We start from the raw sequence: 10,171 nt of genomic DNA, 5'->3' as shown, positions 1-10,171 counted from the left end.
CTAGTGATTGTACGATGTCCATCCAACGGCCGTAGTGCTTCTTCAACCTTTGGTCTTCTTGCTCCAGCCGCCCAAATCAGCACCGGTCGTGCCTCGTGCTCCTGCCTCCCGTGGCCGGCTGCGATGCCGCGGAGGACTCACCGCCCCCTACTACTCCCACCGCTGGCCAGGCCATCCCTCTACTCACCCACACCCCTTGTTATTCTGCAGCGACGGCAGCCTCACACCGCAACGATCCAGTGAACCGTCATACTCCTCTACGCGTGAGCATCCACTGCCGCGTCTTCCCCGCTCCGCGTCGTCCCCTTCCTAGGCCTCGCCGTCGTCCATCGCCCTGGTGCTCTCGGCGCGGCATGGTCAACGTGGTCAAGGAACTGGCTTCCATCGGACATGGACTGTACGTGGAGAGGCTGACAGCTCGCTCCACGGCCGCACATGGAAGTGCCTTCTTATTACGCGGAAAATAATGATTCCTCCACCTGACAGCAGGGACCCACCGGACGGGAGATCGTATTTCGTGAAAAAAACGTTTCCCCCCTGACTGCTGGGACCTACCAGCTACATCTTCTCACGCAAGGAAGTGCGCCCGGGCAAAAAAAAATGATTCGCCCCCCTGACTGCTGGGACCCACCAGCTACATCTTCGCACGCAAGGAAGTGCCTGACAGTTGGGACCCACCTGGTCGAAGAGTACGTAGCATTGTCATTCTGGTCGCGAACGTGTACGTACATACTGGTCGATGTAGAGGCACGCACGTGTCGTAGTAGAGGCGCGCACGTAGCATGTACACGTACGTACAGCGGCCAGTGTGCAAGAAAGAAAATACGGCCACGTACGTACATACGGGCGGGGTCTCGAACGCCTACTCGTGCATACGTACGGCCAGGGCTCGTGTACATGGCTGGGTCGGAACGGAGAAACTGCGTCGTCTTCGTGTTCATGGGGAGGCAACGGAATGCGTCGTGTTCATCGGGAGGCAACGGAACGCGTGGGAGCCAACCGGCTTGGACGGAACAACCGATGGAAACGAGGCCTGGCGTACCGCAGAACGGAGGAAACGGCCATGTGATCGACCGGCCACATTCGAAACGGGATCCTGTTCATCGGGAGGGGTCTAGCGTACCGCAAAACGGAGGAAACGGACCTCCTACGGTCGAAACGGTGTCCTGTTGATCGGGAGGGGTGTGGCGTACCGCAAAACGGAGGAAACGGACTTGTGTTGGAGCGCTATGGTCGAAACGGGGGTCCTGTTCATCGGGAGGGGTGTGGCGTACCGCAAAATGGGACTCCACGGGATACTGTTCATCTCCACCGTCGACCCCCTCCAGCCTCCATGGGCTACTGTTCATCCACCGTCGACCTCCTCCAGCCTCCAGCTGCGACTGTTCATCCACGGGCTCATGTTCATCCAGCCTCCACCGCGCGCTACTCCACCGGCTACTGTTCAACCAGCCCTCTCCACGGGCTCCTGTTCAACCACCCCTCCACGGGCTACTGTTCATCTAGCCCTCCATCGTCTATTGTTCATCCAGCCCTCCATGGGGTCCGATTCATCCAGCCCCAACTGGCTCGATCGATCGGGGTCCTGTTCATCCAGAGGCAACACCACGGGGTCCTGTTCATCCACCCCCACCGGGAACTGTTCATCCAAACCACCCACCCCTAGCAACGCTCACTGTTCATCCAGAGACAGCATCGATCGGCTTCAGTTAGTAGCAGTAGCGAAGGAATCGCTCGATCGGGTTCAGTTAACAGCCATCGATCGATCGCTCGGGTTCAGTAACGCGTAGCCTGCAGTGCAATCGCTCAGGTTCAGTTAGAGCCCAACGCCTCGCTCGGGTTCAGTTAGAGCCCAACGCCTCACACACACGCGCGTACGTGTACGAGAGGAATGCCCATCGCTCGGCCCCGACCACCCACCATAACCGGGAACACCCTGATATTTTCCTCGCCCTCGCTTCTACCACGGTTTTATCGTCATGGACGGCCCAAAGAATTTCATGCCGCTGCGTCTCCGGCCCACCCAGGACGAAAAGCCCATTTTCTGTCATGATTTTTTGTCATAGAAGTAGGAGCCCACCACATCTATGATGATACCGGGTTTTGTCACAATTATCGTCATAGAGGTGTCATAAGTATGACAGAAAAAGTTTTGGTTCGGCCCAAAATGTCACGGATGTGTCTTTTTTTGTAGTGTCTATAAATAGGACCTAGCCACCACCGTACAGGAGGGACGGATCTGAGACCCATCTGATATCGATCGGATCCATTCCACCCTGACCACCATCACCAGCTCCCCCGAGATCAAGAACACCTCTCCTCACGAGGTCGTTCTTCTCTTGTTCTAGTTCATCCTCAGCCTACAAGGCAATCCACCACACCACACTGGAGTAGGGTACTACACCACAACGGTGGCCCGAACCAGTATAAACTCTTGTGTCTCTTGTTCCTTTGGGTTCATCGAGCTAGGCCTAGAGATCATGCGCGAGTGAGCTAGCGAGGGAGAGATCTTCGTGCGTACCCCAGAGTTCGAACCTTAAGGGTTTTGCCGGAACCCACGATCCGACATTTGGCGTGCAAGGTAGGGGTGCGCTGAAGCTTTCTTCTCGTCGACCCACGCTCCACTGCTCCGCTGCGTCCATGGCCGACGCTCGCCGAACCCGCGCTGAGCGCCGAGCCGCCCTCGCTGCCCGAGTCGCTCAGACGGCACCTGTCGGCAGGCCTCCCCGCCGTTCTCCATCACCAACTGCCAACGCCGCCACTGGCCTGGCAGGAAACGAGCAGCAGGCTTCATCGCTACATCCTTCGGTGCGGCAGGATGGCCGCACCACCACCCCGTCGCTGATTCCAGTCGGCTCTTCGTCTCACGCCCGTCGCGCGCCCACAGACGCATAGGCCGCGTTGCTCATGGCACGCGAGCTCCTGCGCTACCGCCCGGTCGATGACCTCTACAAGGACTGGCTCGACTGCATCGCCGAGCTCGTCAGCAGCGCTGGGGGCTCCCCCGCGCCGTCCCTCTCGCTGCCTCGTCCACCTCCCGCCGCGGGCGACGTGGCCTACGGAGCGCCTCCACCACATCCACACCAAGACGGCGCCTTGGCACCAAGGCACGCGGCTCCGTGGTGCAACCCCCCGCTCCGTGCGCCTGCGCGTGAAGAAGGAAGCTGCCAAAAAGTTCCCCGGCCGCAAGGAAATGCTCCTCCGCTCCTGGCGCCACTACGTCAAGATCGTCTTCCGCGCCAAGACCACGCAGCGCTCGCGATGGCGGCACAAGGACACCAAGACCAAGCTCCACTTCCTCAACGGGCTCCGGTTGCCACAGCAGACTGCCGTGCCTTCACCCCTGAGCTGTGTAGCATCGTTTGGCCCGGCAAGTTCAAGCCTGGCCTGCCTCCGCGCTACGACGGCACCACCGACCCTGTGGAGTTCTTGCAGCTCTACGAGCTGAGCATCGAGGCAGCCAACGGCGACGAGAAGGTCATGGCGAACTGGTTCCCCATGGCCCTCAAGGATGGAGCCCGCTCGTGACTCCTGAACCTGCCCGTGGGTTCAATCTCCTCATAGGGCGAGATGTGCGACCGCTTCGTGGCCAACTTCCAGGGCACTCGCGACCGCCGGCCAGCTGCGGGCGACCTGCGGCGCATCAAGCAACAGCCAGGGGAGACCCTGCAGAAGTACATCCAACGCTTCAACGGCGTGTGCCTCAAGATCCCCAAGGTGACGGACGAAGCCATCTTCTCAGCATTCTCCGATGGCGTCCGCGACATTAAGATGATGGAAGAGCTCGCAATCCACGAAGACCTATGCATGGCTCTGGAGATGTTCAACCTGGCGACCAAGTGCGCTAGAGCTGAGGAGGGGCGCCTCTCCCTCCTCGAGCTCCCAGCTGCAGATCCAGAGGAAAAGAAGGCCAAGGACTCGAAGCGCAAAGGTGTAGCCATGCTCGCGATTGAGCCAGAGATGAAGCGCGGCCGGGACCAACCCGAGCCTTCCAAGAGCAGTCGTCCATTCTGCGCCTTCCACAACGTACACAACCACAACACCAATGACTGCCAAGAGCTCAGGGCCATCCGTGATGGGCGCTTCGGTCAACGCCCTGAGCGTAGTGACCGGGGCTATGGCCGAGGAGGAGGACGAAGAGGAGGACGCTGCCCTAGCCGCTCGAACCGGGACTAATGCTCACATTAGTCCTGGTTCGTAATGCAACCGGGATTAATGCTCTTTTCTGGCCAAACCAAAGCCCTGTTTTCTACTAGTGCTGGGACGACCGCGGCCCCCGCCAGAAGTGGCGCGACCAGCCTCGCAAGGGCACTAGAGAGACCAGGCTCGTGAGGACCGCCCTCAGGGAAACGCTGGCCTTCCTCCGCTGCCGCCGCCACCAAGAAGGAACAACGACCACCATCAGGACGAGGGGTTGGGGGCTTCCAGGAGCCGCGCGCCGTAGCCTGCATCTTGGGCGGTGCTCAGACCCCAGCCTCACAGCGCCTCTTCAAGCAGTTTGCTCGCGAGGTGAACGCGGTGCTCCCCAGGCTTGAGGCCATGCGCCCGCTCGGGTGATCCAAGTGCGCCATTACCTTCAGCTCGTCCGACCAGCTCAAGTGCACGGCGATTGCCGGCGCCCTCCCGATGCTCTGCTCGCCCACCATCAGCAACGTTCAAGTCACCAAGACCCTCGTCGACGGTTGTGCGGGGCTAAACGTCCTGTCCGTCGAGACATTCGATCGCCTCCAGGTTCCCTATGATCAGCTACAGCCTACCAAGCCTTACTCAGGAATGACCGACGGCTCCACCACACCGATAGGGCAGGTCCGCCTCCCTGTCACCTTCGGCAAGCGCGACAACTACCGCACCGAGCTCATCAACTTCGACGTCACCCACATCTGCTTGTCGTACAATGCCATCCTCGGGTATCCAGCCCTGGCCAAGTTCATGGCACTGATCCACCACGGGTACAACGTCCACAAGATGCCTGGGACTGGGGGCGTCATCACTGTCCCCTGTGAAGAAAAAGATGTCGTGTGCGCCCTCGAGCACGCCTACCAAGCTGCAGCAGTTGAGGACCCGGACAATGAAGGTGTCATCCCCCCCTCCTGAAGTCGCTCCCAAGATGAAGAAGCAGCTGCTCCACCAATGGCTTCAGGGCAGCAGCGTCACCAGTGGCACCGCCTCAGGATATGCGTCTGCGGGTGGGGCGTCTCCCTTCCTCGCATAGGAAGGCGCGCCAGGCGCCCTCCTCAGGCTGGGCTCGGGGGCTCTCTTCTGGAGGGCCTCGGACTTAGCCAACCTCACGAGGGAGGCGCTCGGGCACCAGGTGGAGGCGTGCTTTGCTGCACGTTTCCCTCAAGAGAGCGCAAGGCGAGGAGCGCCTGACACTCAGGAGTTCATCATCAAGACCAATCAAGAGCTACAAGAGGCAAGAGCCATGCGCGGCGACCGCCGTCCACCACCTAGCGCGGCCCCGTGTCCTGGCGGGGACGATGGGCTGCGTGCCTGCGTCGACATTCCGGGGCTCAATAGAGCTGCATCTCAGGAGCGCTTCTGGCCTTCGCAAGTTGGCCGGTGCGAGGGTCCACCTCACAGCTACGTTCGCATGCCCTTTGGCCTGCCGAGCGTGGGTGCCACCCTTCAGCGCCAGACGCGGAGCGTCCTGGCGGCTCAGGAGGCCAGGCATGCGGAGATGGCGATAGCCCTTCAGGAACCACCGGGACCCCCGAAGCCTCTCGAGGCTCTGGACCCTGGTGGCTCGTGAGGAGCGACTTCTTCAGCGCACGCCTTCAGCTACTCCAACACCCCTTCGACAACGTAACAGGTGACATTTTCAAGTTATTCAGCTAGGAGCGCCCCTCGGGCTGCATGATTCCCACGCAGCACGGGCCTGTCCCTGTGGCGTGTATCCTTTTGCATCCTTAGCTTACTCTGTTGGGGGCGCCCCTCGGGCTGCATCATCCCCAGGCCGCTCGGGTCCGTCCTAGTGGCATGTATCGTTCTTGCATCTATTCAAATTAGTTTGCCTCCTTGCATGAATTACATTATGATTATCACTTGCCTGTCCGGTACCTTGATACGATGAACGTTATACGCTCTTGCAAACCCACCCGCGACCGCCTCATGAGTAAGGGCGGGCACGGCGTCTGTGCTCGGGTCCGTCCCTGCAGCATCGCTAAATACAAGAGGCTGAGCTCTGGCTCATAGGCCAGCCCGTGTACGTCACCTCCCATGGTCCTTGGTGCATTGTGCTCGCATGAGCTAATCGCTGGCAGATAGGCATGGGCGCAAGACACGATGCCTCGTCACCTCGGGAGCCGCGTGCTGGCTGTTTTTCTCTAGGATGCATGCATGAGAAGACTGGGCACGGCGTCTGTGCTCGGGTCCGTCCCTGCAGCGTCGATAAATCCAGCGACTGAGCTCTGTCTGGCGGGCCGGCCCCGTTCACGTCACCTCCTGGGGTCGTTGGTGTTCGGCCTTCTCATGCGGCAACCTCAGGAGATCCACTCGGCGCAGGTCCACACCGCCACCAAGAATCAAGACCAGGCGCAAGCCGCCTTGAAGTAGGGCCTCGTGAGTCCCGCGCTGGCTCACGAGTGCCCATATACACCTCGTCTAGCCCTGTCGTGCAAGCCACATGTCAGGGCAGGGCCGTACACGCCCCGGGGGCTCCACTCAGAGGGAGCCCTCGCCAACGCGCCAGTGGAAGCACCATGCTCCGTGCTAGCAGTCGACCCGGTCGAGGAGCGGCTTTGCCCGTGCAAGAGCGGAAGCGCTATGCTCCACGCTGGTGATAAACAACTGAGGGCGGCCCCTTGGCCGTACCAACCTCAGGGAGCCTCCCGGCTCGGTGTCTGGCCTCGTCGCAACACCTCCCCTCGGGAGAGTCGCACGAGGGGGCTGGGCACGGGGGCTGCGCTCGGGTCACGCCCAAGTGTACGCCACCCTGCCAGGTCCCTCGGACCTGGTCGTCGCACGCCCCTCCCGGGCGGTGCCTCGGCGAGGGAAAAGGTATGAAGGTCGTTTGGACGTCATGGGGGACTCATGAGCATCGCGACTCAAGAGCCTAACTGGCCACGTAGCCCCTCACTCCTTGGTCCCGTCCTGGTGATCCGGACGGCCCAACGGTGGCTGAGGTATGTGCGGGGTCGGGCCCTGCCGACGTAGAACACTAAGGCCTACTCTCGCATCTCCTTTCCACTAGCTGTAGCTGTTTGCACGTCAAGAGGGACTCTTGAGCATCGCGACTCAGGAGCCTAACTGGCCACGTAGCCCCACACCCCTTGGTCTCGTCCTGGCGATCCGAACGACCCAAAGACGGCTGAGGTATGCGCGGGGTCGGGCCTCGCCGACGTACAACATCAAGCAAATGGGAAGGAAATCGCGTAATCCCAGCCAAATATTACAAAACATATTGTTCCACAGAGCATCGAATAAAGTTTTAACGCCTCCATGAGGCACGTCGCGCGTTGCAAGAAAATAAAACGGGAGGAGCATCACCAGCAAGCTTCCTCTTCGGCCACGAGGACCATCGCGAGGAAGCGCCTCTCGTCAGCAATCCCACCATCGCCCGTGGCCGTGGTTGCAGTAGCAGCACCATCGCTAGCCGGCGGCGGAGTATCGACGACGAGGAACTTGTCAAGCAAAGCCTCCACCTGGTCTTTCACGGCCCCAGCGGTGCCGGCACAGAGCTTCTCGTCCACAGGCTCAAGCAGCTCGTCGAGGTTGGCGTTGGGATCGCAAAGACGGAGATGGCTGAAGACACGCGTCAAGGCCGACGAGGAGAGCGTGCGAGCCTCACTTTCCACCATGGGGTCGTGCTACCTCTTGAGCACTACGTTGGTTTTCCCTTGAAGAGGATAGGGTGATGCAGTAAAGCAGCATAAGTATTTCCCTCAGTTTTGGAGAACCAAGGTATAAATCCAGTAGGAGACCACACGCAAGTCGCCTCGTACCTACACAAACAAATAAGAACCTTGCAACCAACGCGATAAAGGGGTTGTCAATCCCTTAAGGGCCACTTGCAAAAGTGAGATCTGATAGAGATAATAAGATACATATTTTTGGTATTTTTGTTATATAGATTGAAAAGTAAAGATTGTAAAATAAACGGCAATAGAAATAGTTAGTTGTTGTGAGATTTATATGATGGAAGATAGACCCGGGGGCCATAGGTTTCACTAGTGGCTTCTCTCAAGATAGCATAAGTATTACGGTGGGTGAACAAATTACTGTCGAGCAATTGATAGAAGAGCGAATAGTTATGAGAATATCTAGGCATGATCATGTATATAGGCATCACGTCCGTGACAAGTAGACCGACTCCTGCCTGCATCTACTATTATTACTCCACACATCGACCCCTATCTAGCATGCATCTAGAGTATTAAGTTCATAAGAACAGAGTAATGCATTAGGCAAGATGACATGATGTAGAGGGATAAACTCAAGCAATATGATAGAAACCCCATCTTTTTATCCTCGATGGCAACAATACAATACGTGTTGTTTCCCTTTCTGTCACTTGCATCGAGCAACGCAAGATTGAACCCAAAGCTAAGCACTTCTCCCATTGCAAGAAAGATCAATCTAGTAGGCCAAACCAAACTGATAATTCGAAGAGACTTCCAAAGATATCAAATCATACATATAAGAATTCAGAGGAGAATCAAATATTGTTCATAGATAAACTTGATCATAAACCCACAATTCATCGGATCTCGACAAACACACCGCAAAAAGAGTTACATCGAATAGATCTCTAAGAGAATCAAGGAGAACTTTGTATTGAGATCCAAAGAGAGAGAAGAAGCCATCTAGCTAATAACTATGGACCCGAAGGTCTGAGGTAAACTACTCACACATCATCGGAGAGGCTACGGTGTTGATGTAGAAGCCCTTCGTGATCGATTCCCACTCCGGCGGAGCGCTAGAAAAGGCCCCAAGATAGGATCTCACAGATATTGAGAGTTGCGGCGGCGGAAATAGGGTCTCGTGGTGCTCTCGGATGTTTTCGGGGTATATTAGTATATCTAGGTGAAAGAAGTCGGTCAGGGGAGCCACGAGGGGCCCACGAGGGTGGGGGCGCGCCTACCCCCTGGGCGTGCCCTCCGACCTTGTGGCCGCCTCGTTGCTTCCTTGACGTCCACTCCAAGTCTCCTGGATTGCGTTTGTTCCGAAAATCACGCTCCCGAAGGTTTCATTCCGTTTGGACTCCGTTTGATATTCCTTTTCTACGAAACACTGAAATAGGCAAAAAACAGCAATTTGGGCTGGGCCTCCGGTTAATAGGTTAGTCCCAAAAAATAATATAAAAGTGTATAATAAAGCCCATTAAACATCCAAAACAGATAATATAATAGCATGGAACAATAAAAAAATTATAGATACGTTGGTGACGTATCAGGCCCATGCCGTTGACGACGTCTTCAAGCGCCATAACAAGATGAGGAAGTAGCTGGGCAGGGCCCTCGTCGTCGGTCGCCAGCGGCTCCTCCAAGCCCTTCTCGTAGAGATATCGCAGTGTAGCACGAGACCTCTCCTAGAGGGACTTGAAGGTCGAGCGGTCCTCGGCAAGGACCTTCGCATTGGCTTCCAGCTAGGCCTTCTTCGCCTCCACCTTCTTTTCCAGATCCTCCACGCGACTGCGCTCAGCGGCCTGTGCCTCCGCCAGCTGCGCCAGCTCAGCATCGCGGCCGGCGACTGCCTCCTCCCGGGCCTTCATCGGCTCCTTCTCCGCCTGGCGCTCGCGAGCCTCAGCCGCGCGCTCCTTGCGAAGCGTCTCCAGCTCGGCCTCCATCACCTGGCAATGTTCCCTGGCGACCTTAGCATCCTCCTTCGCCGCATCGCGGGCAGTGGCAGCTAGGCCCGCGGCACGCTCCCCTCCCTTGGAGGCTTCCATGGCCTGGCTCCAGGCTGCCCTGACGGACGCGTCGGAGTGCAGCCACCCAGAAATCAACTGCAGGCGCCCTGACGCCAGGCGGTGGTCGGGACCTTGGAGGTCGGCTCGGAGCTGGGTCAGCGTGGAGATAGCCTCGTCCAGAGCGTCGGGCGAGCCGGAAGGACCCGAGGCAGGCGGCATGATGGGAGGTGGAGGAGCCAGCATTGTTACCATGGCTTGGGAGGTTTGGAGCTCCCATGCCTTGGCGGCCTCACCGACCAAGCTAGACACGGGTGCCTCCGGAGC

Source organism: Aegilops tauschii, chromosome 4 (assembly GCF_002575655.3).
Source record: "Aegilops tauschii subsp. strangulata cultivar AL8/78 chromosome 4, Aet v6.0, whole genome shotgun sequence".
In the NCBI taxonomy this organism is placed as follows: Eukaryota; Viridiplantae; Streptophyta; class Magnoliopsida; order Poales; family Poaceae; genus Aegilops; species Aegilops tauschii.
Note: the sequence above shows the minus strand (reverse complement) of the source record.